Source organism: Miniopterus schreibersii (assembly GCF_964146895.1).
Source record: "Miniopterus schreibersii genome assembly, chromosome: 15".
NCBI classification, from domain to species: domain Eukaryota; kingdom Metazoa; phylum Chordata; class Mammalia; order Chiroptera; family Miniopteridae; genus Miniopterus; species Miniopterus schreibersii.
Genome location: NC_138115.1, coordinates 5,987,871 through 5,995,036, shown reverse-complemented (window position 1 = coordinate 5,995,036; position 7,166 = coordinate 5,987,871). Strand labels below are relative to the sequence as shown.

Sequence of the window (7,166 nt, the reverse complement as noted above, 5' to 3'; positions counted from 1 at the left end):
CTCTCCCCCTCACACCCCCACACCACCACCACCACCAATTACTGGATGACTCAATACAAGTGTGATTGAGAGAAAAATTGTTAAAATGTGGCTCCCGTCAACCAAGGAGAAGACATGTTCTTCATTGTGACATATATGGCACCGGATACTCTAGTACTTATGCTCACTGTTATCAAAACATGTCTTATATAAATACTGCTTTAAACATGTTGTTTAATCTAGAATGCCCTGCTTTCTGAAACAACCTTCTCACAAACACACAGAGGCACAGACATAAACATACGCGCGCACACACTCACACACACAGAATGATACGGTCTCTAATGCCTTCAGATTCACCTGGCATTCTGTTTATCTAACTCATGTTGTTTTTTCTACAGTATGGTCCTTTGTGTGCATGTCTTTCATCTTTTACCAGGTTGGTTGCTCCTTTAAGCCAGTGCTGTGTTTCAGTTTTCTCTTCCCTCCTTGAGTGCTGCATGAAGCGTGTCCTCCGTAAATCATGTTGATGGGTTACCTCGCTTTGCTTGTAATAGAGGAGTCCTTGAAGTGAGAACAGCGCCTGGATAATTACTGTAAACATGGCCCTGTGTCCCATACAACACTATCAGGAATGGACTTTAATTTGTACCCAATTTGCTGCACATCAAACAATTATCTGTCTGACGTAAAATATTGTTAAAAATAATTTTCTTTTATCATTAGAAAAAAAAAAGTAATAAGAAACAAAGTGGAACACGTAGCCCAGGGGGGTCTGTACCTACATAAATCACAGCTTTTACTCAGCAGCTTTTTAAATCCCTTGACAGTAAAGCTATCTTGACATTATTTAATTGTGTAAAATGACAGTGGTTTTAGAGTTGAACTTCTAGGTAATTTTTCTCTCGTGTGTACTTTCCAGAATTCATCCCAAGCATAATTTTTCAATTTTGAATAATAACATTTAAAAATCTACCCCCAGGTAAAAATTGTGGGACAACATAAGAAATGAAGTCACTTTTCCTGTGTTTCCTGTTGGTAAATTACTGTGTTTTCCGCCACCAGGCTTCATCTAATGACATGACCTTTACTGTGCTAATAGGCAGCAAACAAAATCTGCCAACCTGTGATAAAATATAGGTTTTAGATATAAAATGAATTAAGCTAAGAAGATTTATAAAGGTCAAAAGCATGGGAAGAAGTTGGAACAGTGATGTGCGTTTTGACACGTTGTACTAGGTTTTCTCCAAGGTTATTTTTTTAAATCTTAACAACTGTACTAGACAATGTGTTTTTTTTTAAAAGTAACACTAGATTAGTTTTGACTAATGTTTGCTTGGGCTCAAATGTTAGTTTATTCAACAGCTGTTTATTATGCACCTATTATGTGCCAGGCAATGAGGACACTCTGGTGAATACTCAGTAATGACCCCTGACCTCTTGCAACTGATGGCTTAATGGGAGATGCAGGTAAACAAATGTTCAACTCCCTACACGGCAGGGTCACGCTGTGAAAGCGGGACTGATGGGAGCTGTGCCTACCTCACTCGGGCTTCTCCGTTAAGCCCTGAAGATAAGATGGAGCTCACTGGGCATAAAAGAGTGGGAGACTGTGGCCCTCCAAAAGGGCATTGACGGTGCGAAAGCAGAGGAGGAAGAGCGGGTGCAATCTGAAACTGAGAGATCAGTACGGTGGGAGGTCAAGTCTGGGGGTGTAAAATACTCTAAATTGGTGATTCTCAACCAGGGGAGATTTGGGTCCCCGGGAAACATTTGTCAATGCTGGTTGCCACAAGTGAGTTTGGGGAGAGGCTACTGCACCTAGTGGGTGGAGGCCAGGGATGCTGCTAGACATCCCACAATGCACAAGACAGCCCTACAGCAAAGATTTATCTGGCCCCAAAGTCGATAGTGCCCAGGATAAGAAACCTTGTTAGAGATGAACCTGTAGGCTTAACCTGGGTTTAGATCACAAAGCTACTTGGAGGAATTTGGAAGTCGTGGAATTTAAAGGAATTTAATCTGGAAGTCGTGGGGTACCACTAAAGGGTTCAAGCATGTGTCATTTGTCAGCCTGACAGGCCACTCTGTTATTATGGCTGAAATTATATATTTGTATGTTTATACTGAGTCTCACATGATCAGAAAATGTGCTTACCATGAATTACATCTACCTGACTTACAAAGGTCAAAGGAGCCTCACTGTGCAAAGTTTGTTAAAAAGTTTAAGAGCAAAGGAAAAGATGTCTTATTTCATTGGTCTTCACCAGTCACAATATAATTTTTTTAAAATGTGTGTGTTTATTTTATTAACCCTCTCCTGACACAGAAAGTCAAGCATGACCATCCACTCTCATTAAATGAAGCACTGGCCATGCTGCAGTTTCACCTGGAAATGAAAAGGCTTGTACCTCCAGAGCAGAGGTATCATCTAAAGCTCCGACACAGGGTTTCTGAAATTTTTTAAAGTTCTAGTCCCTTTAGAACATCTGATAGCACTGATGACCTCTCATTTTAGAAATATGCATGTATTCCCCAAATTGTGGGTCTAATTTCAGGCCCTGCAGAAATACAGAGATCTCTTATATGATGCTGATGTTCCCAGAAATATCTAAAGACCAGGTTGATAGCCACAAAAATTTGTGAAAGGAAATCTAGCATAATTTAGAGTCATCCAGAGAAAATCTTTGCATTTCTTCCTCACTGTGAAACTCTTTCCAAAAATGTTCACCAAGATACCATTTGTGTCATCTTGCAAAAAATAAGTAATATTGCATCACAGCCAAAACATTCGATGGAAATGAGCAAGTTTTCTTATGATCCATAATGAAGACAATATGTTGCTCTGCTCACAATAACCTCTGTGATGAGCAATTCTGTAAACCATGTGCTTTCTTCAGATTCCCGTCCATTTAATCATTACTTCTCCTAAAAACAGTGATTGATTATAGGCTCGGTGTCTTGTAAACGGGAAGAAAAGGTGAATTGACCTGTGCCTGAGTTTATTGCTGTTCTTTTCTTGTATATCAAGTACCAAATTTTCCGTTCCCTTTTCTCTCCTTTCCCACAGATGTCCCAATTAGTTACCTTAGGACAGAAGTGTCCCCAGAACCCCATGCCATGTGAGAGCTCTCAGACACACCGCTCCCCTGTTCTTTCGAGGAGAAAACGCGGGCTAACTTCAAGGCTTCTGACTCTGCTGGTACCAGCAGCGCCAGCTCAGTGCAGCCTCTTCTTCTCGGCGTTGCTGTGCTCACATTTGTCACACTTCCTAGTTCTGTGCAGAGACTGAGTGTCTGCTTATCTCCAATTCTTGCTGCAGTTTCTAGTAATTTGTTCATTTGAATGAAATTCCATTCCAACAGTCAGAACATCCCTTAATGCTCTTTGGGTTGGGATTTTGTGGGCCCCAAAGTTAACGTGTAGTCAAAATCAAGGTAGCAGCAGGACTGCAGTTCTTGTCCGGGACTCAGGCCCTCCCACAGGCTCCTTGGCTGTCTGCAGAGCTCATTTCCCTCTCGTGCTCTTCGCGGGCCAGTTCCACCTCTAAGCCAGCCGTGGCAGGCAGAGTCTTTGCCCTGCTTCCAGCCTCTCCCTTCTTCCTGCCACATCTCTCTGACTCCAGCTGGAGAAAGTTCTCCGCTTTGAAGAGCTCATGTAATTATTTGGGGCCCACCTGGATAGCACAGGGTCCATTCTCTGTCTCAGGGTTCCTAACCTTAGCTGCTTCTACAAAGTCCCTTTGCCATGTAACATAACACAGTTGTAGGCTCTAAGGATTAGGGTGTGGATATCTTTGGGGGGGCAACATTATGCTACTAGAGAGACCTACAGGTAAAGTGTTATGGACATTCAGAGAGAGAGACAGAGTTCTAATTAGAAGTATCATGAAATACCAAAACCATAATGAAACATCACCCCATTCCTGTTAGAATGGCCATCATCAAAAAAGACAAAGCGATAACAGGTGTTGTCAAGAATGTGGAGTACAGGGAGCCCTGTGCACTGTTGCTGGGAATATAAACTGATACAGCCACTATGAAAACACAATGGCGTTTTCTAAAAAATTAGATGTAGAACTACTGTATGACCCAGCAACCCCGCTTGTGGGTATACACCCAAAGGAAATAAAATCAGGATATTGAAGAGGCATCTGCACCATCGTTTCACTGCAGCATTGTTCACAGCAGCCAGGATATGGAAACAACCTAAGGGTCTGTGAACAGATGAACGGGCAATAAGGCTAGGCTGTATGTAACAAGGGCATATTAGTCAGTCTCGAGAAGGGGGATTCTGCCCTTTGTGACAATATGGACCTTCAGGGCATTATGCTACGTGAAATAAGTCAGAGAAGGAAAAATGCTCTCTAGTATCACTTATATATGTAATCTAAAAAGCCAAACTCATAGAAACAGAGATTAGAATGGTGGTTACCAGGGTCTGGGGGGTCAGGGGAATTGGGGAGGTGTTCGTCAGAGTACAAACTTTCAATTGTAAGGCGAATAATTTGGGAGATCTAATGTACAGCATGGTTACTATAGTTAACAATGTTGTGTTACTTACTTGAAAGCTTCTCAGAGAGGTGATGGAAATGTTAACCAAAGCTGCAGTGGTAGTCATTTTGCAGTAGATGAGTGTGTCGAGTGAGCACAGTGTACACCTGAAACTTGCACAATGTTACATCTCAATTAAAAATAAATAAGTAAAAAATAAATAAAACGTCCAAAACTAAATGATAAAAAATTACCCTGGAAGAACTATCTAATTATAACTATTCGAGGTGGGGGCATTTTAGCAAGGCCTTGCGGTTTAGATAAAATTATTTTTCATGCCAGAAGCATGGTTGGTTTTTATTTTTTTAAAACAGATATTGGTATCATACACATTGGCTTATTGATAAGTAAGGCATTAAGTATACACAGTATCTCAGTGTGGACAGGCTTTTAGTACTGAGTATTTGCTATCATGTTTTAAACTTTCAAAGCCTGTTTAATCTAAGAAAATAGCGGCACACATTTGAGTGTTTTCTTATAAAACACAATCTTTAAAAAAGTAATGATGATTGGTCTTTGTAATTCCTAGTAATAAGTTCTGTCTCATTTTTTCCGCATAGTATAAAGTATGTTATTATGCAGGATTGCATTAAGATCCAGCAGTTCTTAAACAACTTTGCCAAATAACCATATAAACCCAAATGCAGCGAAGGCGAGCGATCTTCACAGCGCACTTTCACCTCACTGAGGTTGAAGCTGCTCCTTTCAGGTACTTTCCCATTTCAGTGGGAAGCGAATTGTTAGGGTTTCATTAGTGGTTTCAGTATGTGGCTTTATAGAAAAAGTTTTGATTTCTCCCACAGTTCATGGTTCTCCAATGAGACTTGTTTGGAATTAATTCATAGGGCCCAGGGATGTTTTAAAAGCCAATTGCCTTTCAGTGGATGAAGTCTCCAAGCAGCTGTGATGAATGAGCATCTGCATCCTTAACTGTCCTATCATTTTATCCTGGAACCAAAGTAAGATGGTTTTCTTGTTCCCACAATCCACCTCGTTGTTTTAAAATCTGAATATTTCCATCACTTATAATTTCTGTTTTGGATGATAGTTCTGACCATCACCTTTTTATGACTGCTTGGAGCCAGTTTAGATAAACTACCATATATTCTTCAAATTTGCTTTTAAGTGGTAACTTTACAAGAGGCAACAAGTCTACAAGCAGCTGAGTGAGGCTACTGCTTTTCTTCCTGTAAACTATTGTGAGCCCAGGAAGGCGATCCACCCCCTCCAGGGTCTTCTATCGGCACCAAGGAAGGGATAGATTCACTTATACTTACCTTTTTCCAGAGTTACAGCTACATTCAACCTCAAATTCCTGCCGAACAAAACTTGTGCCATTGTTTCATGGTCCTGAGAAACCTGAGAAAAACCCACCATGTTTTGATGATGGCTTTCTGTCTGGAATCACTGGAGTTAAGCAAATATGCTGGACTCTCGAGATGTGATTGTTCAGGCAGGCGGCCTGCACAAGCCAGGTCATTTTATTTGCCATGTCACAGCCCCCACTTCTAGGGGACTGTTTCTTTTTATAACAAGAATTTGGAAAAGGGTAATGAGCTTTCTTTCTGTAGTAGATCACCCTAGTAGTTTATCTGGGCTTTTCACAGATAAGTGTTCTATTTTTGTAAGCAGCCAACTGTTTTGGAGGTTTCTTAACCTCCTGTATGTTCTTATTAGTGAAACTAGATCCTCTTTCTAGGAAAATCAATGATCCTCAGTATTATCACAAAAGTTCTGTGTTTTAACGTTGTGGGTTTCGGATGCCAAAATCTCTTAAATCCCTGTGCCTCATGGTCCTGGAGGCCTAGAGCACCCTCGGCTCCCGCCCAGCCCCACTCAGGGCCGTGCAAACTGGGCCCGTGCCAAGTTTAGATAAATTTTGATTGGTGGAGGTGAAGTTGGTCATTTTAGAGGAAAGTAATAGAATGTTTAAAGATTTGAATACGGGGAAGTATGAGAGTTTGGACAAAATAGTACAGTAGTCAAATTTGGAGTATGAAGCATGAAAAAGTAGGTTGGAGTCAGTGGGCGAGATTCTTAAATTATGGGCCAACAGTTTACTCTTCCTACAATATAACCTATACCTTGAAGACATTAAATAAAAAAGTATTAAAAGTTAAATAAAAACAATCCGTAATTGCTGCAAGGGAAGGAAAGATCAACTTTGCGACGGTTGTATACATTTACCAACGGGAGGTATAATGTTACTGGTATCATGCGGGTTGGGGAGGGTCTGAGAACTGATGAAGCCACATACAGACTTGGTGCCTCTCAGCAGTGCCTGTGTTAGGACTTCCCAGAAAAGCGGGCTGTTCTCTGTGAAGTCATCTCGGGTTTTACAGACATTCTGCTTAAACATCCCTGTGAATGGAGTGATGGGGGGGGGGTATCATTTCCCCTTCATCCAGGAAACAATCAAGTGCAATATGATTCAAAAATCTAGAAATGAAAAAATTTCAGAATTATAAAAGGAAAATGATCCTATTTATAGTAGCAACTGAAAAGATAAAAGGGAAAAAGCTTGACAGAAAGATGCAAGACTTCCATGAAGAAACCTTTAAATACTATCAAATAGTACAACTAAGACCTGAGCTTATGAAGACTCAATATCATAAAGATATCAGTTCTTTCTAT

General features: G+C 40.7%; 1 pseudogene across 1 annotated transcript; it reads right to left on the bottom strand.

Moving 5' to 3' along the window:
- Positions 1 to 5,475: 5,475 nt before the first annotated feature.
- LOC308568166 (KATNB1-like protein 1 pseudogene) lies at positions 5,476 to 6,891 on the bottom strand (annotated as a pseudogene). Its single transcript has 2 exons — positions 6,720 to 6,891; positions 5,476 to 6,227 (listed from the first exon to the last, which is right to left on the bottom strand). The product of its transcript is annotated as a KATNB1-like protein 1 pseudogene (transcript).
- Between the last annotated feature and the right edge of the window lie 275 nt (positions 6,892 to 7,166).